This window comes from Rhinopithecus bieti, unplaced genomic scaffold, assembly GCF_001698545.2.
Source record: "Rhinopithecus bieti isolate Rb0 unplaced genomic scaffold, ASM169854v2 scaffold_7684, whole genome shotgun sequence".
Classification (NCBI taxonomy): Eukaryota; Metazoa; Chordata; class Mammalia; order Primates; family Cercopithecidae; genus Rhinopithecus; species Rhinopithecus bieti.
This window is the reverse complement of record NW_016806071.1, coordinates 2,451,884-2,471,490: the sequence shown is the minus strand read 5'-3', so window position 1 is coordinate 2,471,490 and position 19,607 is coordinate 2,451,884. Positions and strand designations below refer to the sequence as shown.

The following is a 19,607-nucleotide window of genomic DNA, read 5'->3' as shown; positions in this document are numbered from 1 at the left end:
TTCCTTTGGAGACTTACAGGGTGATGGAGTCCTGTATTTACTTTTACAAGTTAGTGAGAAATCCTAGAATGTCAGAGTTGGGACTGGCTGACCATCTACTTCATTAATAGACAAGAAGCTAAGGCTCAGAGAAGGAAAGGGCCTGCCCCAGCCACACAGCAAATCCATAGCAGGGCCTGGACTGGCACTTTTTAAGCTAGGTAAGAATGTGGTTTGGTTTTCTCATCAAGCGTCAATCTTCTTATCTGTAAAATGGTGCTACCACCTAACTCACAAGGTTGAGGTGACAAATGAGAATATGAACATGATGCATTTGGCATGAGGTCTCGCTCACAGTTAGTGCTTAAAAAGTAAAGTGATGATAATTATTTCTTTTTCTTTTTTTTTTTTTTTTTTTAATTATTTTTTTTATTTCTCCTTGAGCCTGGGGCAGGGAGACGGGGACCTGTAAGGGAAACACGCTGTCCCCAGAAAGGGCAGGTCTGGATGATCCTAAGGCCAGACTCAGAAGGACAAACTCCCAAGACTTGGGATTCAGTACATGCAGGATGGGGCCGCCTGAACGAGGTCACAGCCAACAAATCTGAAGCAAACAGCTCTAGTTACACACCAGAGAGTTTTGCAAATTACCATAATGACATGGCTATAAAGCGGCACCACATATAAGGTGACTCCCCACAAGAATTTTAATTTATGCTGAACCCTGCCAAGTCTGCGTGAAAGTGGACAATGATGCATTCAGCATCTAAGACCCAGAGGCTGCCTCCTTGCAGTCCCGGGAGCATCCAGCAGCTGGGTCCAAGCAGGCCTACATCGTGACTGCCTTCTTGTTCACCCACAAGCAGTTTTAGTGCCTATCAGGCACTGGGCAGGTGATAGGGCACTGCACTTTATAGTTTACAAAACATTTTTGCAGCCATCACCTATGAGCTTCATTACAACCCTCAGGAGTTGGCTGGGCAGGCTCAGAGAGGGTAGGTGATTTGCCAAGCTCACACAGCAAGTATAGGGCTTAGACTTGCCTGGCTCAGCCATTTAGTCAGCAAACTTTTTCTGTAAAGAGCAAAAAAGTAAATGATTTAGGTTTTGTGAGTATATAGTCCCTGCCACAACTAAACTCTGCCCTTGTACCATAAAATATATATATATGTGTATGTGTGTATATATATGTATGTGTGTATACATATGTGTGTGTGTGTGTGTATAAACAAATGAGTGGGACTGTGTTCCAATAAAACTTTATTTAGAAAACAGATTGCTGGCTCCTAGGCTGTTAATCTGCCAACCCCTGATCTCATGCAGCAGTGAGAGAGACAGAATTCAACATCTGAAATGAGCATACTTTTTCCTGCATCTGTAAAATGGGGAGGATTTTACAGGGTGGAGCTGAGGGTGTGAAATCACTGTCAAATACTGAACGCAGGCCTGGCTCCTGGTGGGCATTCAATGAATGGAAGTGCCTTCAGCCTGGCTCTGGGGCCGCTACAGTCTAGGCTCCCCTGTCCACCTGGTGTGACCTCACACATCCATGACGCTTCGCTGCTCTGAGGCACACATCCTCGGCATCCCGTCAGGGTGGCCTGACCCTTCCAAACCCCTCTGGGCCCTCAGAGCCCAGCAGAAGTACACCTCTTCCTGGAACAGTCCTTGGTCTCCTCCCTTCCCTCCTGGTCTCCCCCACTGCCTGAGCTCCCCGGCCTCGGCAGTCCCTGCGAATAGCTGCCACTTAGGTGCACCTTCTGTACACCCAGCACGTGCCAAATCCTTCCCATGGTTTTTCTCTAAATCTTCACAACATCACTACAGTACTCTCTACTGCCACACAGATGCTTTCAGTGCAATGAAAGTCCTACCTCCCCTACAATCCTGAGAAATCCTTCAGGACAAGGATCTCGGAGCCCCAGGGCTGCGGAATGTCAGTGTGGCCCTCGGCATGATTTTGTCCAACTTGCTTCACATATTGAAGGGAAAACAGGGGCCCAGATTGAAGAAAGGACTTGTCCTAGTCACACAGTGAGTATGTTCTCTAGACACCTGGGCCCCCCAGGCATGTGCCTCCTCATTCCCTCATTCCCAGCACAAAGGCCCACGGTAGGTGCTTAGAAATCCTGGGAGGGTAGGTGGCTGGGAGGCCTGTCTCAAGTTTACTTTTGTGCCTACTATATGCCAGACACTGTGACTTAGGGGAGCGGAAGAAGCTTTGTCACACACACACACCTAAGTTGAAGTCCTGCTCCACCATTAACTTTCTAGCTGTTTGACCCTAGACAGTCACTGCAACCTTCTGAGCCTCAGTTTCTTCATCTATAAAATGGGGATAAGAATCCCAGCTCCAGGGAATGGCTGGCTCTTAGGATTAAGTGAGGCAATGTACATGGAGTCTCTGGCATGGTGCCTGGCACAGGCAGCACTTTGATAAAGGCCCCTCTGCTGCTGTCCGGACAGGCAGGGAGACAAGGTCAACAGCCGCTGGGGTAGACCTATTTTCCTGGGCAGTGGGCATCAGCCACCACGGAAGAGCAGCCCCAGGCCAATGGAGTCATGCCAGCAGCCCTTCCCCAGGAGGCTGAGTATGGGTGCGGCAGTCCCCTCTCTGAGCCTAGCTTTGCCCTCTGTGCCCCAGGAGTCCTCCGCCAGGCTTCCCATGAGCCAGGCCCTGGCAGGAGGGGCACCTCAGGAATCACAGGCAGGAGACACGGTGCTTCCCACTTCCCAGGTCCAAGGCGGGTAAGCAACTCACCACAAGACACGTAGCAGAGGCAGAGCCTGAGCCATGTTCATCTCCTAACCCTTTCTGCTCTCTGGGCTGCCTCGTCACTCTCTCTTTTCCCTCCTTACAAAACCCAGAAGCCCAGAGACCAGCAGGGAGAGGGGCTTCTGAAAGAGGAGCAGCAGGAAGGTGGACAGCCTGGCGAGCCAGGTTAGCTGAGACCTGCTGCTTGCCTGGAGCCACCTTGGGGCATTCACGGCCATCAGGGGGGTCGTAACCTCAGTGGGGGGCCTCCAGAACGGCAGGCCTGATGCTCATGGCCTCACACCCGGCTTATGCCGCCCACCACCTCTTATCCCAGACTGCAAGAATCCTATAAATTCCCCCTTTAAAGCTACGCTAGACTTACGGGGACTTGAGCCAGTGAAACCTGAGCAGGCTCACCTCAGGACGGCGCCATGGAGACACCTGAGCCAGCCCACAGGTCCAGCTGGGTCCAGGGCCAGAGTGAGCAGCTCAGGGCGGGTCACACATGTGGCGGCAGGTGTGTGGTGTGTGTAAACACAGCCAGGGGCCAGCTTTCCCTCAGACTCTCTTACTGCTACCAAACTCACACATATTTATTGTAGAAAAAATCAGAAGGTGTACCTAGGCAAGAATTAGGAAATAGATATTACCTATAAGGCCACCAGCCAGAGAGTGCCATCGCAGACGTGAGGACATAAACCTCTGCAGTATTTTCTATGCATCTATATACATTCTTGACAAAGAACAGGGTAATACATGTATTTTCTTTTCTTTCTTTTTTTTTCTTTTAGAGACAGGGTCTCACTCTGTTGCCCAGGCTAGGGTACAGTGGCATGATCATAGTTCGCTGCCGTCTTGACCTCCTGGCCTCATGGGATCCTGCACCTCAGCTTCCTAAGTGGCCAGGACAACAGGTGCGTGCCATCACACCCGACTCATACTTTCTGATACCCTGCTTTCTTCATTTAGTAACATACCATGATACCAAAGTTGATGGAGTGCCCATTATGTACCAGACACAGTGCTAGGCTCTTTCCATGCCAGTATTGCTAAACTCATTTCCAGATGAAGAGTAAGGGACTTGCCCAAGGTCATGTAGCTGTGAAATGGGAGAGTCAGGACGCAAGGCGAGCTCTATTACACTTGGAAGGCACTGCTAACCCAGACACTGCTCCACATCATTAAGCGATTTAGAGCAGCTGCAGTTGATGGCTTCCCCAGTGTACTAGTCAGTTCCGGCTGCTATAACTAAATACCATAGACTAGGTGGCTTAAACAACTGAAATATATTTTCTCACAACTCCAGAGGCAAGAAGTCCAAGGTCAAGGTGCCAGTCATTTTGGTTTCTGGTAAGGGCTCTCTGCCTGGCTTGCAGACAGCAGCCTTCTCACTATGTCCTCACATGGCCTTTCCTCAGTGTGGGCATGCAGAGTAGAGTGAACTCTCTGATTTTTTTTTTTTTTTTTTTTTTTTTTTTTTTGAGACAAGGTCTTGCTCTGCTGTCATCCAGGCTGGAGTGCAGTGATGCGATCATAGCACACTGTAGCCTCAAGTTCATGGTCTCAAACAATCCTCCCACCTCAGCCTCCCAAGTAGCTAGGAAGGACTACAGGTATGTACCACCATACTCGGCTAATTTTTTTTATTTTTTAGAAATGAGGTCTATTATGTTTCCCTGGCTGGTTCTGAACTCCTGGGCTCAAGCAATCCTCCTGCCTTGGCCTCCCAAACTGTTGAGAATATAGGCGTGAGCCACTGCCTGGCCTCTTCTCATAAGCATACTACTCCTATCCAGTCAGGGCTCCACCCTTATGACCTCATTTAACTTTAATTACTTCCTTAGAGGCCTCATCTCCAAACACAGCCACACTGGGCATTAGGGTTTCAACACATGAATCTGAGAGGGGGCAGTAATATTCAGTCTGTAACACCTAGGATTCACATCCTCCTTTTCCCTCCCTAGTAGGGTCCCATATTACCTATATCTATCTATGGAGCTTGAGAGAGAGTATAGCATCACAGATAAGAGTATAGATTTTGGATCCAGAAGACTAGGTTTGAATCCTGATTTTGCCATTTACTAGCTATGTGACCTTGTCTAAGCCAAGTGACTTAGCTTCTTTGTGTCACAGTTTATGAAGTTAAAATGGGTTAATGTACCACATATTAAGTACCTAGAACAGAATCTGGCATACAGCAGGCACTACGTAACTGTTTCCTATCATTGTTGTTCTTATTAATCCCACCCCAGGGTGGGCTGTGGAAGGCCTGAACCAATCAGCATGATCTCATCTCTCCAGGTACAGTGCCACAGTGAATGGCTCAGAGAGAGACATGCGAGGCAAGCTGGCTTAATTAGACAGATTCCTGGCAGTTGTGTTTGATGACTCTGCCCCCTTGCATGTGAATGAGGATGCATGCAGCCCTACGGGCTAGTAGAAGTTATCCTGATCCCCTAAGAAAAGTTGACTGGAGGACAAGGTCAATAAAATGGGGCCTCTTAGCCAGAAGAACAGCAGAGAAACTAAGTCACAGCACTGGTAGCACCAAGAACCTCCAGTGAACAGTAAAGCTCTTATAGTGTTTCAAGTCTGTCACAGATGGGTTTTTTATTACTTAAACCAAAAGCATCCTTATTAATATTCTTCTACAAAATAATTTTTATCCACTTGACAATCTTTGTTTTTAATTTGAATATTTAGTCCATTTATACCATTTACATGTAATGTAATTACCATATATTTTGGTTTAATTTTTTTTTTTTTTGAGACACAGTCTTGCTCTGTCACCCAAGCTGAAGTGCGGTGTCACAATCTTGGCTCACTGTAACCTCCACCTCCTGGGTTCAAGCAATTCTGCCTCAGCCTCCTGAGTAGCTGGGACTACAGGCACGAGCCACCACACCTGGCTAATTTTTGTATTTTTAGTAGAGATAGGGTTTCACCATATTGGCCAGGCTGGTCTTGAACTCCTGACCTCATGATCCACCTGCCTTGGCCTCCCAAAGTGTTGGGATTACTGGCGTGACTCACCTCACCCGGCCTAAATCCTTTTTTATTTGAACCTATTCTAGGTTTTCTCTCCTTTCTTACCTTCTTTCAAATTAATCAAGTATTTTTTATTATTCCATTTTATTAGTTTGTTAGATATACTTTCTTCTATTGCAGTCTAATATAGATCAGTACAGTCATGCATCAACAACAGGGATACGTTCTGAGAAATGCATTATTAGGTGATTTCATTGCTGTCTGAACGTCACAGAATGTACTTACACAAACCTAGGTGGTATAGCCTACCATCTATGTGGTATACATGATCACACCTAGGCTATTTGTTATAACCTATTGCTCATGTGCTACAAACCTGTACAGCATGGTATTGTACTGAATACTGTAGGTGACTGTAACATAATGATTAGCATTTGTGTATCTCTAATCACAGAAAAAGTACAGTAAAAATACAGTATCATAATCTTATAGAACCCCCATTGTATATGTAGTCTGTCATTGAAATGTTGTGCAGTGCATAAATGTACTTTTACTACTTTCTACACAAGGCAAGAATCTCAGGACTCTAACTCCATTCACGCGCCTACACACACACACATTATTTGGGTTACTGTTTTTGTATATTTCAATTTTACATATATTTTTAAATCATTATCAGATACTATTGTTTTGTGTAGTCAATACGGTGTTTATGTATTTCTCAAAACCAGTGCCATAGTAATAGTTAATATTTAAAAAAATACTTTCCCTTCATCCTGTTTCCATATGAGGCCTTTTTCCTTCTGCATTAAACATTTTTTAAAATTGTAAGCCTACTGGCAAGGAATTATATCAACTTTTGTTTGTTTGAAAATGTTATTATTTCATTACTTCTGAAGAATATTTTTGCTGGGTATGGAATTCTAGGTTGGTAGAATCTTATCTTCTTTCCATATATTATGGATTTATGCCACTATGTTAAGAATTTCATACTTTCTATTGGAAAGTCATCTCTAAGTCTTTTGAAGTTATTGCATCTTCCCCCTCAACCCTGACTACTTTTCAGATTTTCTCTCCGTATTTTGTTTTCAGCAGTTTGACATAACTATGATGTGCCTAGGTGTGCTTCTCTTTGTATTTATTCTGCTTGAGGTTCATAGGAATTCTTAAATATGTGTCACGATGTCTTCTGTCAGTTTTGGATAACTACTGGCTATCATCACTACAAACATTACTTTGCTCATCATCTTACCCCTGTCTTTCTGGGGCAACACCGTATGTTAGGCCCTTTCACCATGTCCTGTATATCTCTTATGTTATTTTTGAATTTTCCATCCTTTTTTAACTTTCATGCACCAGCCTGGATTTTGTCTACTGACCTATTTTCCAGTTCACTGATCCTCTCTTTTAAATCTAGCTTTTGTGTTCTTTTAAATCTAGCATCTTTTAAATCTAACTTTTGCGTTCTTAAATTCAGTTACTATATTTTTTAATTTTAAATTTTCATTTCATTAATTTTATGGTTTTCAGATCTCTATTAAATTCTCTATTTGGTGATCAATTTTCTTGAACATATTAATGTTATTAATGTTATGAACACTTATTTTATTTTTTGAGACAGGGTCCCGCCCTATCACCCAGGCTGGAGTACTGTGGCATGACCTTGGCTCCCTGCAGCTTCAACCTCCAGGCTCAAGCAATCCTGCCACCTTAGCCTCCCAAATAGCTGAGATTATAGGCGACGCATGCACCATCATGCTCAGCTAATTTTGTACTTTTGTAGAGACAGGGTTTCCACACGTTGCCCAGACTGGTCTTGAACTTCTGGGCTCAAGTGATCCTCCTGCCTTGGCCTCCCAAAGTGCTGGGACTGTAGGCATGAGCCATTGCACCTGGCCAATCACAGTTATTTTAAATCCTGTGCCTGATAACACCAACACCTGGACTACTTGTGTGTTTTCATTGTGTTTTTCTCCCTCTTGGTCCTGTCTCCTGGTATCTCTGGTAATTTCTGACAGAATACTCAATATTGTGTATGAAATTTGGACAGATGATATCTTCCTCCAGAGAAAATTTTATTTTGCTTCTTAAAGGCAGGTAAAAGAGGAAAATATCATCTTAATTCAGTCTTGGATTCGGCTGTTTTAAAGCTGGGCTTCACTCTTTATACAAGTTGCTCTGTTTCTGGTTCATCCTTTTTCCTAGATGCTGCCTGTCAGGGGCCTCAGTGGAAAGCTTGGGATGCCAAGCTTCTTCTTTGCTGATCCTGAACTTCAATATTTGTCTTCCTAGAACTTGAAGCTGTTGAAAGCTCTGCCTAATTTATCAACTTCTTTTTCTTCTTCTTCCTCTTCTTAGAGACAGGGTCTCACTCTGTTGCCCAGGCTGGAGTACAATGGTGCAATCAGAGCACACTGCAGCCCCAAACTCCCAGGCTCAAGGGATCCTCCCACCAGAGCCTCTCAAGTAGCTGGGACTACAGGCACATACCACCATGCCCAGCTAATTTTTTAATTTTTGTAGAGACCATGTCTTGCTATATTGCCCAGAGGGTCTCAAACTACAGGCCTCAAGTGACCTTCTCCCCTCAACTTCATAAAGTTCTGAGATTACAGGTGTAAACCACCACACCCAGCCCACTTCTCAACCTTATAACTGCCACATCTGTTGGTTTCTTCACCCCCTAACCTGTGCCATGCATAAATCAGCAAATATCTTGAAGGAGAAGCAATGCTGAATGTTAGGCTTACTTTTTTTTTTTTTTTTTTTTAGATGGAGTTTCGCTCCATCACCCAGGCTGGAGTGCGGTGGCGCGACCTTGGCTCACTGCAAGCTCCACCTCCTGGGTTCAAGCGATTCTCCTGCCTCAGCCTTCCAAGTAGCTGGGATGACAGGTGCTCATCACCATGCCCGGCTAATTTTTTTGTATATTTGGTAGAGACAGGGTTTCACCGTGTGTCAGCCAGGATGGTCTCAATCTCCTGACCTCGTGATCCGCCCGCCTTGGCCTCCCAATATGCTGGGATTACAGGCATGAGCCACCGCACCTGGCCTGTTAGGCTTACTTTTTGGCACTTTCTTATCTCCCTGGGATCTTGACCCCTCATGATCTGCCTGTCTCAGTAGCCCTCAACTCCAAATTTTGTCTCCACAGCACAGTAAGGCTGCAGAAAGATCTGTTGAGCTCTCTGACTCTTGGCCCTACATTACCTACAGATTGGCTAATGCCTGAAAGGAAGAAGTGGTACAGAGTGTCATATCCACCTTAGTGCATTTCCCTTCTCTCTGGTGTCTTGGTCCCTCAAGGCCTAGCTGTCTCATTAGTTCTCTGATGCCTTTTTTTTTTTTTTTTTTTTGAGATGGGGTCTCGCTCTGTCACCCAGGCTGGAGTGCAGTGGCATGACCTCGGCTCATGGCAAGCTCCGCCTCCCAGGTACACGCCATACTCCTGCCTCAGCCCCCGGAGTAACTGGGACTACAAGCCCCTGCCACCACACATGGCTCATTTTTGCATTTTTAGTAGACATGGGGTTTCACCACGTTGGCCAGACAGGTCTCAAACTCCTGACCTCAGGTGATCCACCCACCTTGGCCTCCCAAAGTGCTGGGATTACAGGCGTAAGCCCAGCCAGTTCTCTGATGCCTTTAAATAAATGCTTTTTATATTTTATCCAGAGGAACTATTAGTCTGATACAAGCTAACTTGCTATAGCAGATGCAAAAATTCCCTTTTAACAAATAATTTTAATAACTCTATAGATTCCTTCTATGTTTGTACATATTTAATTTATCCTTCATGGTTGGAATTAAGATTATTTGGAAAAGTGAAAAACTCAAAACAACCATGTAATGAATGTCTTTATAGACCTATCTTCATGTCCATCCATATTTATAGCCTTAGGATAAATTCCTAGATGTGGTACTGCAGAGTCAAAGAATATGCAAAATTTTAAGCATTTATAACAGAAAAAAATAGGAGATAGCCTATATATCCAATAATAGAAGAATGAGTAAGTAAATTATTGTGAAGTTATTCAGCAGAAATTGTATGTAGTCATTGAATATGATACAGTAAAACCCTACCATAATGCAATAAGTATGGTCCAAAAGCTTCAATAACTTACACATGTTATTATGTAATTTAAAATGATATTTTGGTGTTTTCAGTTAATGTGTGGAAAAAAATGTTTACAGTGATTAAATATGTAAGAAACAGCCCACTTATTACAAAGTCCACACCACACAAGGAACTGAGAAAGTCTCAAATGATTTATGAGGCAGTCACTTCCTAAACCCATCCATTCCCCCACAGCTCCACAGAAAAGAAGAATTCTCACTGCCCCATTTGTGAAGAGGCTGGACAGAGGACAGCAACAACTACCAATGGCCAACCATATTTTATATGAATTTGTCTCATCGCAAGTCATGGGTTTTTCTAGATTTACTCAAGTTTTTTAGTCACAAAGGAAAATATTTATAAGAATTAATTATAAGAGCAGGATTCAAAATTCCATATACTAAAAATAACTTGAAGAGTAAAAACAATGGAAAATCAGTACATCAAATGTTAACAATTCATTCATTTAATACATGGATATTGAAGGCCTACTATGTGCCAGGACCAGGCACCAGAAATGCAGTGTTCCAGTGATGAATGAGAAAGGAAAGTCTCTACTCTTACGTGGTTTACATTCCAATAACAGGACAGTTTCAAAAGTAAACAAATAAATATATACTATAATATGAGGAAGTGATAAATGTTATAAGTTAAAATGAAAATAAGAAGTTAGAAAGTAAAGAGAGACAGGACAGTCACAGAAGATCTCTCCAAGGGGGTGACATTTGAACAGAGGCCTGAGGAGAGGGAGGGCATGCCAGGAAGGGGGAGCAGGAGGGTACAAAGGACCTGAGGCTGGAATGCACTCCAGGGCGGGAACACAGGCCAGGTGTGGCTAGAGCCTCGCAAGCAAGGTGATGGAGGCAGGCAGTGAGGCCACAGAGCAGGGTCTGGGGGCTGTGGTGCAGATGCTGGGTGTTATTCCAGTGTGGCAGGAAACCACTGGAAAGCAGGGCACGATCAGACTCGATAGGTGGTAGGAAATGCTGTCTGAGTTTTATGTTGAGGAAGACTAGAAAGAAAAGCATAGATGCAGGGAGGTGGTAGCTTTGGGATTAGGAGTGTTAAAAGCTCTATATTCCGGCCAGGCATGGTGGCTCATGCCTGTAATGCCAGCACTTTGGGAGGCCAAGGTGGGTGGATCATGAGGTCAGGAGATCGAGACCATCCTGGCTAACACGTTGAAACTCCGTCTCTATTAAAAGTACAAAAAATTGGCCAGGCATGGTGGCGGGCACCTGTAGTCCCAGCTACTCAGGAGGCTGAGGCAGGAGAATAGTGTGAACCCGGGAGGCGGAGCTTGCAGTGAGCCCAGATTGCGCCACTGCACTCCAGGCTGGGCGACAGAGTAAGACCCTGTCTCAACAACAACAACCACAAAAAGGCTCTATATTCCTTTTTTGGGTTAAGGGGACTATTCTGTTTCCTCACTGGAGTGGTGGCAACGTGACTCTATGCATTTGTCAGATCTCACAGAACTGTTCTCTCTCACACGCACACACTACTCACATGCACACACACATACACACATGCACACACACGGACACTCACTCTCACACACTCACACACACTCTCTTACACTCACATACTCATGCACACACACTCACATACATACTCTCACATACACATTCACTGTAAATAAATTTACTGTACATGCATTTTAAAATATTTTTTAAATGTCTATATTATATATTTGAAATATTTCACATTGTTTTAATAATAAAAAGACTGCAAACAAAATCCTTGAGAATAAACCTAAGACAGAATGGGACTAGACGGTGGTCCTCTAACTCAGCACAGACCATCCCCCAGGATCTGTGAACAGGTCCCTGTCCCTCCTGGCCCACTTCTAGCAATTTGAGGGCAGGGGTCAGGAGGACACTCCCAGATGCTGGCTCAGGGAACTGCTAGGTACCCTTCCCCCTGGTGGCTGATGGATGGAGACAGGCACATCCACATGAGATAGGGTGGTTGACAGGAGGGCTGCGTAGGGCTTCCTCCTCCTCAGGGCAGGTCTGCGAGGGCCTCTGCCCTCTCTTCCCTCCTAGTGCCATCTCACGGGCTCCCCATGTCTCCCAACTCCTACCCTGTGAAAGACCGCACCACTGTCAGGTGTGAATGACCACTAGTGCCTCTCCAGGGCCAATGGAGACTCCAGGCTGGGGTGCAAAGCAAGATCCCAAGGAGCTGGAGCTGGTAGAAGAAGGCACTGAGAGTATCTAACATATTTATGTATCTCCCAAGGGTTGGGAGGGATGGCCTAGTAAGTAAATCCCAACATCCTTTAAACTTCTCGGATTTTACCTTTTATCATACTGAGCTAGTATGATTCCAAAATTCAAAATTTGGGATTTATATGCAACAGGGATTCTATAATTCCATGAATCTCTCATTCTAAGATGATATGATTTTATTATTTATTTATTTATTTTATTCATTTATTTATTTATTTTATTTTTATTTTTTTGGAGACAGAGTCTTGCTCTGTTACCCAGGCTGGAGTGCGATGGCACGATCTCAGCTCACTGCAACCAACCTCCACCTCCCGGATTCAAGCAGTAACTCGTGCCGCAGCCTTCCAAGTAGCTGGGATTACAGGCATGCGCCACCATGCCTGGCTAATTTTTGTATTTTAGTAGAGACAGGGTTTCACCATGTTGCCCAGGCTGGTCTCAAATTCCTGAGCTCAGTCAATCCACCCACCTTGGCCTGCCAAAGTGTTGGGATTACAGGCGTGAGCCACCGCGCCCAGCCCTAAGATAATACAATGTTATAAAGCTAAGCATTTCAGTGACTGCTCCTAAGATTCCATGATTCCATGAATCTGTCATGAGGAGATTCTGAAGTTGTAAAATTCCATGATTCTCTGATCCCAAGCCTGCCATTTCCTGATATGTCCTGGAGCCCTATAGGAGCCCCTGCCTAGCCTAAATTTTCAGGGAGCCACAGCGACGGTGACCAAAGCTCAAAACAGCCAGGACAGTAATGGGATGACAAGAAATCCAGAGGAAATGACTGTTGAAATCACTAAGAAAATGTATCAAAGATAAACATATTCCATCTGCATTTTCAGTACATACAAGGCCATAGATGCGTATGTAAAGTATATATTTATCACTTCATGCTTGGCATTTTTTAACCTTCTCCTTTAAATCAAGCTAATTAGGTAACTCCTGTGCCCACACTGGCTTTTCCCCCCCTCACTGATAAAATGCCTTCAAACGGCTCAAAAATATATAAAGTGCAAGAAGGACTCCATGACAGCGACAGGGTGGGGTGGGGGATGCCCAGCTCTGGACAGCAGGGGGGTGTGTGGGAGGTAGGGATGCCAACACCTGACAACGCCTCCCTCCACCTCCCTCCATCTTGGGTCTCCATGAGAAGGATCAGTAGCTCTGACTGAGAAAACGCCACTGTCCTGGGGGATGACGCAGACACCTGGACACCTCAGCTCTCCAGGAACAGGCACCAACCAGAGATCCAGCCCGGAGCAGGCAGGAGCAAGAGTTTCAATTCCCTCCAAGGCTCGGGATTTCCGGATTCTGTGGAAAAGATGATTTGTTCCACCATGTGGCCAGAAAGGGGGCAAGGACTACTGGGGAAGTCACAGCTTTGGCTTTTGAAAATCCCACCCCAGCCCCACCTCCACCCCAGACCTGAATCCACCCAGATCCCAGGGTCCCTCCTCCAGGAAGCTTTCCCTGACCAGCCCCACCCCTACAGGGCTTTATGCAATCCTCTGTGCCCTCCCCCAGAGGGCCTAGAGCCAGCACTCCAGCCTGCATCCTCAGCCCTCCAGGAACGAGGGGCCCTCACACATCATTGTGGCAGAGGTTCCAAGGTGGGGTTCCACTCTAGGGGACACACTGGAAATTATGGGGGTGGATTTCTGGTGGCTGCCATGACTGGGAGCACCTGTCACTTAGTGGGGAGCAGCCAAGGATGGCCAAATCACCACCAAGGGTGGGTCAGTCCCACTCTAACTTTCTAATATCTTGCCAGATATTCGACTATCTGTAAATAAGCAACCTGATCATCTAAGCCTAGAACACAGCTCCATTTTACACTTAAATACAAGTACTTTTCATGGTTTTAACATACACTAAATTTTCCAGGAATGGAACTGCCATGTAAATTGAGGAAATACTATGCTGTGTTTTGTTTGGGAGCTGACCAGGGATTGTTCACCATCTCAGAAAATCACATCACCCTCGGCCATGCTACTTGTGACATCTGTGTGTTTGCAGCCATCAAGCTTAGCAATGTCGCACACAGGGGCAATTGGCCGATGACTTCATCCCATCTTTCAGCACAGTCACGCCTGAGTGTGTTGATGTGGAAATACATTGTTTACAAATTATTTCCCTTTTAGTTCTTCTTCAATATAAAACCTTACATGAAAATTTTTTAAAAGATGGTGCAGGCCGGCTACGTTACCAGTGCATTTCATTTCAGGACAGCAAATGAGGCAGTTCAAAGAAGGCCCTGTTAAGAAAAGGAAGCGCTGCTGAGAACCTCAGCTCCCGGCCAGCTCCTTCTTCAGGTGGGGAAAGTAAGGTCTCCCCCAAGGTCACAGAGTGAGTGGCAGTGAGCAGGACTGTGTCTTGATCTCTTGCATCCCAGGGACTATTTCTGGATCCAGTGACAGAGTCCTGAGCTCAGGGGGATCCACTAGAAGGCAAGCACGTGGTTCCTTTGAAGGCTCCCCAGGGAAGGTGTGCAGGCAGTCCAGGCGCTGTGCCGGGGTACAAGGTGGGAGAGTGCAGGGCTGACTCCAGAAAGCACAGGAAGGGCAGGCCTGGAGAAGGGACCTCAGCAGGGGCAGTCTCCCCACTGGCCGATCAGTAGAGAGGGTTTGAGACCCTGAGACGGAACTCACCTCCCCAACCCTTGCCCATCCCAAACCTTCCCCCTCTCCTGCTATAAGTGATTAGCTGCCAGCTTGCAGAACAAATGCAGAAATGAATACACTGGGTGAGAACTGGGCTAGGCCTCGAATGCCACTCAAGCCTCTGCTGCCAGGAAAGACTGCTAGAAAGACGAGAGATAAGAAGCCCTTTCTCTAAGATGCAAGTCTCTGGGGTGGGTCACTAGGCCACAATCCCAGCTCTGGCCTTTACAACGTTATTGGTTGAAACCCACTGGTTTCCCTCAAGAGACAGGAGGTGGAAACTAATTAACATTTCCATGAAGCAGCACCTAGTGGTGTTTTCATCCAATTAGGAGCAGGCCTCTGTGAGGGGAAGGGAGGCTGCAGACTTGCCTCTGGCCCTGCCTGCAGCTCTGCATAGGGCTGCACCAGCCCATGCAGTACCACATTGCCCTGACTTCTAAGGCTGCAAAGGGGAGTTTCTAGAAAAGTCGAGGGGCTGATGAGGGGCAGCCCACTCTAAGATACTGCTGCTGTGACTGCCAACATTGCCAAGGAGAAAGCCTGCCCTCGAGACCATACTTTACTTCCATCGGGAAGCAGCAGGTTCTCATGCAAGTAGCGCCCCGTGTTCAGGCCTGACCCTGTTTTTCACACTTAAGGTCAAGAACCCAGGGAAAGGACCCCTAGACAGGAAGTAGAGCCCAGAGTTCTAGTCCTACCCTGGCTGTTAACTCACTTCCCGTCTTAGGCAGCTCCCAGCCCCGAGGCTTCAGTTCCCTTTTCTGTAAAACAAAGACAGTAGACTAGAGATGCCTCTAAATGTTCTGTCCTCTTCTAATACCAGAGAGCCACTGTGGATCCCCTGTCAAAAGGCTTCATGATCCAGAGGTGGGGCTGGTCTTGGACCAGACCTCTACCTCTCCCTCCTCTGGCCCCAGCGTTTGGACTCTTCATGGCGGACAGGCCTGCCTGGTCTAGCCTGGTTGCCACCTCCCAAGACCCTTTCTGGCATGGGCCAAAGAGAACACCCATCCACCCACCCTGAGCTGGGCACTGGGACACAGAGATGAGGCAGATACTGCTGCTGCCCTCAGGAGCCCTTGGACTAGTGACAACCTGGACCCTTAAACAGAACTGCAATGCCCTAAGGATGAGGGTGCATACCTACCTTCCCTTATCCTTCTTTAGTGGGGCCACTGCTTCTAGGAAGGCTTCCCTGACCCTGCCACAGGGTTGGTCATTCCCCGCTACAGGGGATGTGAGTGTTGTGTCTGCACCTAAGGGGCCAGAGTACAGAGCTAAACATTTCATCTAAGCCTTTCAACAGTCTTGCTAGATGCATCAATCAGCCTATTTTACAGATGAGGAAACCAAGGCCAGGATGTTGAAATGACTTCTCCTGAATAACACATCTAGAAGGAGAGACACCTGGGATTCACCCCCAGGGCTGGTGATTCCAGACTATAGTCCTTGGCCCAGGGCATCAGCGATCACCCTACACTCAACCCACCAGGTGGCCCACAGGCCAGGAGAAGTCATTCCTATGGGAACTGCATGTACCTTGAGCAGCATCCCTCAGCCATTCCGCTGTAAGGTGGCAGGACTAAAACGGATCTAAAAGATAATCTGGTTTTACATAAGAGAGAGGCTGAGGCCCAGGGAGCGTGAAGGGCTGTCCAAGGTGACACTGGGGCCAGTGGACAAGTCAGGACCAGAGGCCAGTCCTCCAGAGTTCCCATCAGGCATTCACTGCAGAGCGCCTCGCTGCTGCCTCCTAAAGGCGGCCAGAGAGAATGATGCTCTCTCCTTGGCATCCTGGGAGGGATGGGACATTTACAGGAATAACTTGGTTTAGAGTGTGTCTCAAAGCTTCTCTGGTTAATCCTGCAAGGCTGAGATCAGCATTAATCCTGCTGGAGAGATAAGGACACTGAGTCTGGGCAATGATGACGGCCATACCAGGATTCGAGGCAGAGTTGTCTGGGGCAAAGCTCTCCTAGGCTGCTGGGCTGCTGTCCAGCACTTCACGTTTACACAGATGACCTCATTAGTCCTCACCAAGGCCCATGGTTAGGGCTGACCTGTACTTCTGACGCCAGCTCGGTGCCCCAGCATCTTGTCTTCAGACCAGCGCTGACATCGCAGTGTACTACCTTGACACTCCATCTGGTCAGGGAACAGGGTGAACAGAAAATGGGTGGGGGGTGGGGGGTCCACCTGGGCTCAGGGCACAACTTCCCCAAAGCTTGCCTGCTTTTCTTCTCACTCTTCTCACTGCCAGTTTATGCCGGCTGAGCTGGGGCAGCTCACTGCCAAGTGCAGGGACCCCATCGGCGGCCTGGCCATGAATAAGTACAGTGTTTGGGACTAGTCAACAAGATGGATGTTGTTTCGTTTCGGCTCCGCGCACCGTAAACATTCTGTAGCAGACGCAGCTCCAGGTGGCTCGCTGGCTCTCATCGGCAGCTGGGCCGGCCTGCAAAGGCCCATTAACATGGACATAAACAAGGAGGGCTGGGGATGGAAGGCGGGAGACTGCAGGGCCTGTCCCACTTTCAGGGAGAAGAACACAAAGGAGCAGAAATCCCGGAGCCAGGCTAGAGGTAGAGGCAGCCGATGGAGGAGGAACGGGACCCAGCATGGTCCCTGTTCTAGCTCTAATGCTGATCCACTGTGCAACCTTCAGCAAGCCTCACACTGTATCCAGATCTCAGTTTCCTCATCTGAGAAAGAGAAATGGGCTCCACTGTCAGGCTGCAATAAGGCCCATAGCAATGATTTATCAATAAGCTGACTGGGCCAGTAGCTGCTTGAGGACAAGGACTCCATCTGATCCATTTTAGCGCTGGGGATAGGATCATAGGCTTTAGAGACAGCCAGCCTGCTCTAGAATCTGAACTTTGCCCCTCACCTGCCAGTGTGGTCTTGGCCAGGTAACCTAACCTCTCTGTGCCTCCATTCCCTTATCTGTCAAATGCAGATCATCATACTAGTTGCAGGGGTTTATTGTGAGGATCAAGTGAGATAATGCCCATGGGACACTTAGCTCAGGGCCTGGCACACAGTCCATAAAGGATCACTCTCATTTCTGTATCCCCCCCAAGTCTCCCCTAGCCCAGCTGGGAGCAGGCCAGCCAAGGCCAGGGATGGCCAGGTCTTGTGGGGCTCTCCCTCCTGGTCTAAGAGGATCTTTGGATCCCACACCAAGTACTCAGCCTGCCTGACGCCCATGTGGACTTCACAGCCCGGCCCCAGACACCAAGCCCCAGGCCCGTGTGGGAGGTAGGCCAACTTGATGAACATCTATTCTCCAAGTGCCAGTTGGCCGAAAATCAATGTGTCAAATGACCAATTCATCAAAAGCCAATTAGCCACAAATTACTTCGCCAAATGGCTACATTCCCAAAATTTCCAAATAAACAGTTACCCAAAACTTGTTTATTTTAACCATTTATAAAGATGACAACAATTTATATTAGAAGAGATGGTTTTAGTTTTAGTAATACGTTTTCATTTTGTGTTCATAGCGGCATTTAAAAAAATATATTAAGTTGGTCACAATCAAGGATTATGGGTGAGTTTCTTCTTATTTCGTATTTGCTGCTCAGTTTATTTCATTTGATTCGGTCATCAAACATCAATGTTTCATACAGAAACCCTTTTTTTTTTTTTGAGACAGAGTCTTACTCTGTCACCAGGTTGGAGTGCAGTAGCGAGATCTCCGCTCACTGCAACCTCTGCCTCCTGGGTTCAAGCAATTCTCCTGCCTCAGCTTCCCAAGTAGCTGAGACTACAGGCACACACCACCATGCCCAGCTAATTTTTGTATTTTTTAGTAGAGATGGGGTTTCACCACATTGGCCAGGATGGTCTCAACCTCTTGATCTGCCCACCTCGGCCTCCCAAAGTGCTGGGATTACAGGCATGTGCCACTGCGCCTGGCCTCATACAGGAAATCTTAAAGTTACACTATATCGGAGGTTGAATGGTGGCCCCTTGAAAGATATTCCATGTTGGCTGGGCACAGTGACTCATGCCTGTAATCCCAGCACTTTGGGAGGCCGAGGTGGGTGGATCACTAGAGGTCAGAAGTTTGAGACCAGCCTGGCCAACATGGTGAAACCATGTCTCTACTAAAAATACAAATACTCACTGGGTGTGGTGGTGTGCGCCTGTAATCCCAGCTACTTGGGAGAGTGAGGCAGGAGAATCACTTGAACCTGGGAGGCGGAGGTTGCAGTGAGCCGAGATCGCACCACTGCAACTCCAGTGTGGGCAACAGACTATGTCTCCAAATAAATAAATAAATAAATAAATAAAAGGAAGATGATATTCCATGTCAAATCTCCAGAATTGGTGAATGTGACCTTATTTGGAAAAAGGGTCTTGGCAGATGCAATGAAGTTAAGGATTTTAAGATGAGATCACCCTGGACTATCCCAGTGGGCCCTAAATCCAAAGAGAAGCATCCTTATGAGAGACACACACAGAAGAGAGATGCAGACAGACAGGGAAGAGGCAATGTGGCCAGGAGACAGATGCTGGTCTGCCTCAAGTCAGAAAATGCCAACAGCCACCAGAGGCCCGAAGAGGCAAAGATTCTCCCTCAGAGCCTCCAGAGGGAGCAAGGCCCTACCGACACCTTGATTTTGGACTTCCGGCCTCCAGAACTGTAAGAGGATAAATATCTGTTGTTTTAAATTTTCTGTTGTTTAAAACTTGTGGGTAATTTGTCGCAGTAGCCTCAGGAAATACACGATTTTTAAAAATCATTATTTTTTGTCATTTTCTGTTTCACCAATTTTTTTTTTTTTTTTTTTTTTTTTTTTTTTGCTATGAGACCTATATTGTCACAGGACAGATTGTCAGAGCGGCAATATTGATTCTCCTCA

The 19,607-nt window shown here is 46.6% G+C and overlaps 1 protein-coding gene across 6 annotated transcripts in view; it reads right to left on the bottom strand.

The window, feature by feature from the left end:
• The window catches only part of GLIS1 (GLIS family zinc finger 1), a 252,254-nt gene that overhangs the window by 100,406 nt on the left and 132,241 nt on the right, over positions 1-19,607 (bottom strand). The window lies entirely within an intron of this gene.